The following is an 8,743-nucleotide window of genomic DNA, read 5'->3' as shown; positions in this document are numbered from 1 at the left end:
CTTTGGGGAGAAAAAAGGAAAAAAAAAAAAAAGGAGGAGGATTGGCAATAGATGTTAGGTCAGGGCCAGTCTTCCTCAGCAAAAAGAGGAAGATTGGCATGGATGTTAGCTCAGGGCTGATCTTCCTCACAAAAAAAAAAAAATGGCCTAAAATACACAGATACTATTTCTTCACGATGAGTTCTTTTAATAGATGACATGAATGCTCTTGGCTATATAATATTGTTTTACCACCTGGTCCTTTTCTACCCCCAAAACAGTTACAAAACTGAGGTCTAACTGAGATGGAGATCCCGATCTCCCACTTAATTGAGCTCTCAAGTCCTTTCTCTCCCCTCTCACCCTATTCCCCTCCTTTTAACTCCTCTGAGGCTCAGTGGACTCAACTGGACACTTTTCTCAGCTTAGCGTGATGATTAAGCCCACGGTGGGCTTATATCCTATATATATATCCTATATATATCCTATATATATATCCTATATATATATCCTATATATATATAGGATATATATATATAATTTGAGGTAACTTACCTTTCAGTGCCTCAGCTTTCTCATCTGTAAAATGTAGTTAATTAATAGTTCCTACCTCATACAGTTCTTGTGAGGATTAAATGAGCTAAAAGATGTAAAGCATTGAGAACAGTGAGCTCGTTGGATACTGGCTTGCATCGATTCTATGACACGCCTTCTGATTTCTGGAAATCCAGGTGCATTCTACAACCAGTGGTGTCTTACAATCGTCGTTGGTCAGGTGGCAGTTGTGACATAGCTGTCACTGTCTGTGCTTACAGCTTTTATTTTCCTTTTTATGTGCATATGAGTGAAATACAAAAACAACACTTTGTCTAAATAAGCAGTTCTTTCAATAAGCACAAAATAAAAATTTTAGGAGCCAGCTTTTTTTTTTAGTGGCAAACAAAATAACGGGTGTGTGTTAACGGGTGGCATCTTAGATTTGATGAAATGTCCTCATGAAATATCTCATGAAGTTGCTGTTAGAAGCTTCCCAGCGTCATTCTATTTAAAAAATATTTCCATGCATTATTTGATTTTTAAATTATGTTTAAAAATCAATCATTTTAAACTAGATATTTTCCAGTGATCTTTAAAGCTTCCCTAAGAGTTGGGCAATTGAAAGACTTCCCAGGGATGCAGAGCACTGTGACCAGATGCTCAGCTATCACTGCTTCCTTCTGCTCTGAAAATGCCCTTTCTCCCTTCTCCACTGCCAATCCCAGGGCACCAGCAAGCACAGGACCAGGGCACAGGGTTTTCCCTCAGGTCTTCTCCCCGTTCCCTTCTGAGCTCGAATGTCAATTCTTCAGAAAGACCTCCATCAACAGCCAAACCCATAAGCCCAGTGGTTCTCCAACTTTGCTGCATAATGGAATCATCTAGAGATGTAATACTGATGCCTCAGTCTCACCCTCAGAAATTCTGATTTAATTGTTCGAGGTGCTACCTGGGCACTGGGATTTTTAAGAACTCACTAGTGATTCTGCCAAGATTAGGAACCTCCGCATTACCCTGTTTGACGATTGTCTGATATTCTCTTAATTCCTGACTTGATATTGTCTCTATCTTCCACCAGCTCCCAAAGACACTGAAGCTTATCGTTGTCAACATCGTCCACGCCTGTACCGTAGCACCACGCACCCTGCTATGAGCAGAGCCCCATGGCGCGACTTCCAAAAGGAGAAGCGTAGGGAGCTTTGGCTTCCTCAAGAGTTGTCATTGAGCCTGAAGGGAATTTAGGACGTAATTCAGATCCGGTCACTCCTTGGGCCTTTGGCAACACGCAATTTCTGGCCCGCGTCTGCCCAACTTCATCCCCCCCACCCCCAGCAGCCAAGCCAAGCGGGATGTTAATGAAACTGACTGTCCCCTCCAGGTCCTGGGCTTTGATCAGCGTCAGGACTGTCTAGCAGATCGCTCCCCGCCCATGAGCCCCAGGAGCAAGGGGCAGGCTCCGAGAGCTTGTTTACCGGCTTCTGGGGTCTCAGAGTACAAACAATAAGGGGGTTTCAAGGAAAGGAAAACTCCCACAGCGAGGCCCAGGCGGGGTTCCGCGCGCGCGGAGCAAGGGGGCGCTGCGCCTTCCGCGGCGCAGAAGCAGGCGGCCGGCCTCGGAGAGGACCGCAGGTGGATCGGTGTTGGCGCGCGCAGCTGCAAGGAAAGCCCCCAAAGCGCCAATATAATTTATTTAAGCGTTTTTCCCGCCAATTGTTCCCCCGGGATGTGCTGAGCTAGCAAAAACTCCAATTTCTCCAAGAACTAACTTAAAGATGTATTTTAAGTGCAAAAAGCAAGGTGTTGAATAGTGTGGATAAAAGCGTGCAGATAGGTGGGGGATAGGTAAGGAGAAATTCAGATGCATGTACTTACCCGCTAGTAAACATATAATAAGCGCCGGAAACACACAGAAGCAGTTAATCGTGGTTGCCATCAGGCCGAGGCGCGAGACGTTGCAACCTGGTGGCTTTTTGAGTTTTCTTATGCAAGTCCGGTTTTAAAAATATATTGATTTTATATTATATATTGTATAGTGTTGTATATAGTATATTCTATTGTTGTGACACATATTATATTTTATTATATATAACACCATACAATATATTATATAATACACATATACATATGTCTCTGGTTGGTGAAGTCGAAGTCCAAATTAGTCACTACCTTCGAGGCTGACCTAACGCACAGAGAGAAAGTCTTGCGGCGTGGAAAGGCAAAGAGGGAGACCAGAGGAGATTTGGGGACACCCCCCCCCATATCTTTTCACTGAAGACAACCGGGTGGTTGTGGGGTAAGGGATCAAGGGAAACTGAGCTCGACTACCAGAGTGCAACCCGAAGTGCATTTGGTGTTCTAAGCCGGCGGCGGGGTAAAAGCCGAGAATCCACGCTCGGAGAGACCCTTCCTGGCTCGGGCGCAGACGCTTGAGTTCCAGCCCCTCCCTGGAATTCGCGTTTTTTTTGCTCAGGCCGCCTACCAGGGCCTGGGTGGAAGTGATTGCGCGTCCTGAGAGGGGCATTTGCCCTGCGCTCCGAGCCCTAACAGCCTCCCTTGGGGCAGAATGGGCTTCTCTGATGGCGAGGGCGCGGTCCCGGAGCTGCGTGTTTCGGGGTTAGGGCGGCAGCAGAGGCCCGGCGAGCAAGGGAGGGAGAGACTCAAGAGGAACGGACCCCGCCCGTCCGCAATTCAAAGGCTTCGAGCGTCCGCCAGAGAAGCGAGAAGAGTCCCCAACGTCCCCAAAATCCCGGCCCTGGAGCGCGTGTGATGGGCGCTCCGCAACGGGCCCGCCGCGACTCGCGGCTGGGAATGGGAAGAGAAAAGAAACTCGGCGGGCAGGGGATCGAGAACTGGCTGTGGCTTCACCGCCGCTCCCTCTGCGGATCGCCCCTCTGTAAAAGCTCGGGGCGGAGAGACCCCAGTTTTCTGTTAAAGGTTTCAGAGTTCCAGGGAAAGAACACCGCCTCCCCAGCTCCCGGGTCCGCCCAGACCTGCTGCTCACAAATTGTATGCCCTCAGGCAAATTTACTTTACCTCTCCCAGCCTCGATTTTCTTGTCTGCAAAATGGGGATGATAAAAGTACCTACCTCTGTGAGTTTTTTTTAAGTGGAATATTGTATACTAAGGGCTTGGCCCAGCCCTAGCTTGTAGAGAGCGGTCCCACCCCGCGCCCCCGCCATGGTCATCCCAAGCAGAATGACCAACCCGAACCCAGGATTGGGACTTAGGGTGGAGTTATGGGGCCCAGCTTCCTCCAAAGAGACTCAGTCTCAAGGTCCAGCAGCTGCAAATGGGCACTGAACGCCGTCCACTCGCTTCCTCCGAAGCCACACAGGGTCCTCATTCCAACGCCTACCTCGAAGCCTTCTCCCTCAACTACCCAGTCTCCGCCCGGTTCACACATGCTTAACCTGTCCACTGGCAGCTCACACCGCCTGGTTTCAAATTCCCGGGATACCATTTTTAGCTCTGTGGCTTTGGACAAGGGCCTTCGCCTTTCCAAGTATCACTTTACTTTTCTGTAAAATGGGATGCTAATAACATTTTAAGGTGCTGATGTTTAAAGATCGTACAGATAAAGCAGCGAGTCTGGCCTATACTCAGCTGCTGTTTCATTTATTATTTTCTTCCTTTGGCTGTGGATTCGAGGGTCAACTATTCTTGAAAAGTCAGCCCCAAATGGATGGAGAAGTGATCCCAGCTGCTCTTTGCTCTCTCTAGAAACTCCTTTCCCGTGGACCCCTCATAATCTGTGGGAGGAAGGGGTTCCACGGACCTTCCTGGACCCCGCCCAGTGGTTAACCAGCACAGGCAGACCTGGGCTGGGGGCCTCCTCCAGACTCCCCACAAAGGCAGTCCTCTTGCTCTGCTCACGTCCTCTCAATTTGCAGATGCCGCCACCGAGGCCCTTAGGGCCCCTCAGCGCGTGGATCCAGATGGCATCCCTCTCGGGACTTCCACTTCAGGGCGCCTTCTCTCGGAGCGCGAGCCCTGCGGGAGGCTTGCGACTATTCACTTAACCCCTTCGTCGTTGGGCGTTTAACCAAACAGGTGGAGAAGAAAACCTGAGCTCAATACCCTATTTTCTTTCTTGGCCAAGTAATCGGCCGGAACGGCAAAATCCCGGCGGGGGGCGGGAGGGCGGGGAGGCCTGGGAAAAACAGAATGCTAATGACCGCCTGGAGGGGGCGGAAGGCGCGCCCGGGTTAGGGCGCCTGGGCTGCCTCCCTTTGAAGTGCACCTTTCCAGCAGCGCTCACGGGGAGGGCGCTGTATTTTCCCCCCCTTCTGGGGAAACAGAAACAAGCAAATAGAACAACTAGGGACTCTCCTCTCGGGTTCTGAGTCACTCCTGCTTCCTACCTCTGGTTCACGTTGCCTTTGACTTGTTAGCTCCAGGCCTTCCCCATCAGACTGGGAATCTCTGGAAGAGAAAGACTAAGGTTCCTACACCCTCTTTCAGCCCCAGTAGCTAATAAGAAGGGCAAAAAGTGAGCTCAGTGTAGGTGCGATGGAGAGTAATAGGAAAGACTTTGGACCTTCCTATGTGCCTGGCTGTTCTAATTGCTTTACATTCTGTATGCTATTATTACAAGTGGGAATGGGGGACAGAGAAGTTAAGGAGCTTTCTCAGACTCACAAAGCTAGTAAAAGGTAGAGCCACGAATACATACAATTCTGCATACAACGTTCTGCTTTTCTCTTAGGGTTCTGAAAAGAGAGTTTAAGGAATGATTTCTTTGGTTTCCCTATCCTGTTGACCTTCCTTCCTTCTTCCTTCCCTCTCACTCTCTCTTCCTTGGTTATCGTGTGGGCTTACTACTTTCCGCTGAGTAACTCTCCAACCCAGACTTGCCCTCTCCCCATTTCTCACATAGGGCCTCAATGGGAGCTTCCAGCTGCCCTTGTCATATTGAGTCCTGGTCAACAGGATTGGATTCTACCCACCTGTTGTGTAGACATCCTGCAGCACCTGTATCAGAGAGGTACCTTCTGTTGAAATATTAATTCCCATAGGCTCTGCCAACTCTGTTCGTGATGTGCACGTGGTTTATGTTCAGGAGAATATTTCTCCTTGGCTACATGGTGGTTGTTCCCATTAACAGCTGTATTGCAATTCTGGCACTAACTTTCCTATTTTCCTGTGGAAGAATGTCAACCTTGACATACACATGAACAGCCATGCAATATTGTAAGACCTCTGGGTTAGGAACGTCTAAAAAAATTTTTTTTAATCATAAAAAGTCTAAAAAGGATGAAAATGCCAGGTCCATTAATTTAGGACGATCAGTGTTTTCTCTTTCTTTTAAGGAAAAAGAGCATTTTTACTTTAATCTTCATGGTTATAAAGCCTGAGACTTGACACTGTTTTGGGGCTATTTTATTTTCTCTAGTTTACAGACTTAGTAACCCTTTTCTTTCAATTAACAGATGAGCACCTACTAAGTGCCAGGCCTTTCAAAGTGCAAAAAAGTAAGCAAGGCAGGTAGAGCCCTGTATAACTCTTTCATATTTCAATGTAGTAATAATTAGCCAAACTTTCTCATAATTTATTTTTGAGATTATTTTATTTCATTTACTTTGCCTCATGTGGCTTTTCTTGTTATTTATGTGAATTTATGTACTTCTGTAAATATGATGATGATGATCAAACAGCAGTTAAATCCAAAAGATCATTTAAAGTTTAAAAAAATACTTTCATAAAAAAGATTCTTGATTCAATGTTTAAGAAAAGATCATTTATTTTTTATAATAAGCAACTCTTGTTATGTTTATTAACTTTCATTCCAGGATTCCCCCACCTCCTCAAATTTCAACAATGAACTACAATTACATTTAACAATCTAAATATATGGATTAATAGCTAAGATAATAGCTTAAATTGGTCATTCTTGTTTGAAAAAATACAGTGGGTTTAATATGACTCTTTGCCTCACATGTTTGTGGACCTGATGATTTGTTTTCAAAGCAAGTGATCAGTCTATTTCAGCATCATGGTGAAATATAAATTCTTATAAAAGTGAAACTGTGTTGGTGAGAGTACCTTGCTGTTGTCAGCAGAATCAACACTATTTATCCTTACTAAAATGTTTTGTCTTACAGGACATTTTCTTTAAAAAAAAAAAAAAATGTGAAACATGAACAACCTTACAGTGGTGCAAAAGCTCCCTCCCCCTTCGGAAAGCACAGCGGAGGTGGCAGATCTGGCCCTCAGAGAACAAAGGACCAAAGAGTGAACCCGAGATGGTGAAATAAAATGTAACATCAACAAAGAAAAGGCCATAGATAAATAGTAAAAGGACCAACTCACCACAAAAAACCTATTGACATTTTCCCAGAGTCCAGGCGAAGCGCTGGTGACCGGTTAATGTTGGAATGTTTTCCTAGGGTTAAAAGGAGAACCGGCAGCAAGTCTGCTCAGAATTTACAAAGTGTTTGAATAACACGGACAGTGTTTTGATAACACATTTTTAGTGGGGGTGAAAATAATAGAATTTATTGGGACATTTATATGGGCCCCCTTGGTTGTATGGAGGGGGGGCAGAGGAGAGGTAAACCATATATCATTGCATTCGTCTATAACTCACCCCTGTAATTTAGTCATACATGTGTATATGTATTTGATGTGTAATAGTCCTGTTACAGCCAAATGCTTCTCAGTTTTGCTTTTAAAAGATGAAGGCACTGGGACTGGCTACCTTTAAGGGGGAGAAAGGGGTAAAGAGGTCACCTGGCCAGGTTAGCAATAACTTTATGTTACCAGGATGAGACAGTGGTATGAAGTTGGTATTATTGCTTGAGACAATAGAGCATGAGATCTTTAATAGGCTTACACACAGGCTTGGCCTTGGCTTCCTTGTAGCCCTCAGAGGGTCCTGCTTGCTCCATCTCAGGCTGAAAGGTGCAAGATTTGAGTTAATCCAGCTGGCATTTGGGTCTGGGGTTCCAAGGGGTCTCCACATTTCCTCCTCTATGTTGATGTTTTTGTTCAATGTATTCCAATACACTGTCAGTTGAGCCACATAAAACCAGGCACCTTTCAATAAATGTCTCATTTGGATTTCATGAAGCTTGGGGTGTAATTGAAATCAAACAGCAAACAGGCTGGAAGGCTGTTATTTGCCCACCCAATCTAAGGAGGGTGCCGCCTGACGTGTTCACTGAAGCCACTGCTTTAGCTCTCTTTTCTGTTCCTGTTTCTGGAAAAGAGGGCTTGGATTTTAAAGTGTGGCTGGGGCATGTGAAAATAATTTTTATGTCTCTTTCCCTGGTTATAAGTAAAATTGAGCCAGCAGAAGGAAAGCCCATAGGAAATCATATATTTGCTCATCTATAACTCTCCAGGAATTTAGACTAGTATATTCCATATGTAATAATAATACTAATGTAATTAGTTAGTTAATACAGAAGAACCATTAAATGAGATTTCTTTATCTCTATGCAGTCAGAAAAAAATCATCTTTAGTTGAAACAGTGCTCTTCATTACATTAAAAAGGAATTTGTAATATATATATTTATAAGTGTAATACAAATGATGTATATATTTTCCATGTTCCAAAAATCCTGGGTCCAGAGTAGGTTTATAGAACCTGAATTTTGACTCTTTGAATTTCTCTTTGTTGCTCCGTCTGTAAAATGTGTTAAAGTTTGGGTAAAATAATAGATATAGTGGGGAGGTGGGGAGATACAAAGTGCAATTTCCTCCCCCAAGAATCAACACTAATCCTGATTACACACACCATGTATACTGTATACTTAATAAGTAGGTAGCACTCGGAATGAACCCACGCGCTTTCAAGAGCTTGCTCTGGGGCTGGAATAAAATCAACTCTGATGTGGTGCGGGGGACAGCTGGCCCGCGTTATTTGCGCCAGAGTGGGTCGGAACGATGCCTGTTGCCTGCGATGGCACTTTGCCACGCGCAGCGCCTCCCTGGCCGCCTCGAAAGCAATTTGAAGGAACACCGAGGCCCACTTTCTCGCTGCGATAAAGCACAAATCTACCTCCGGCCACCCTATCTCCAAAGGATGTGAGATTCGATCTCATCCCTACTTTTTCCTCAACATCCTGCAGCTCAGGTGAAGGCTAAAGTGGAGGAGCCCCCGAGTCGTAACCAGAATCCCATGGCCTCTGCTGCGTCGCTAAGCCGCCCAAGCCTCCCGGCCCCTTCCTTTCCTTGCTCTCGCTTCTCCCTCACGGAATATCCACTTTGAAAATCATGAAGTC

Source organism: Diceros bicornis, chromosome 2, assembly GCF_020826845.1.
Source record: "Diceros bicornis minor isolate mBicDic1 chromosome 2, mDicBic1.mat.cur, whole genome shotgun sequence".
NCBI lineage: Eukaryota > Metazoa > Chordata > Mammalia > Perissodactyla > Rhinocerotidae > Diceros > Diceros bicornis.
Note: the sequence above shows the minus strand (reverse complement) of the source record.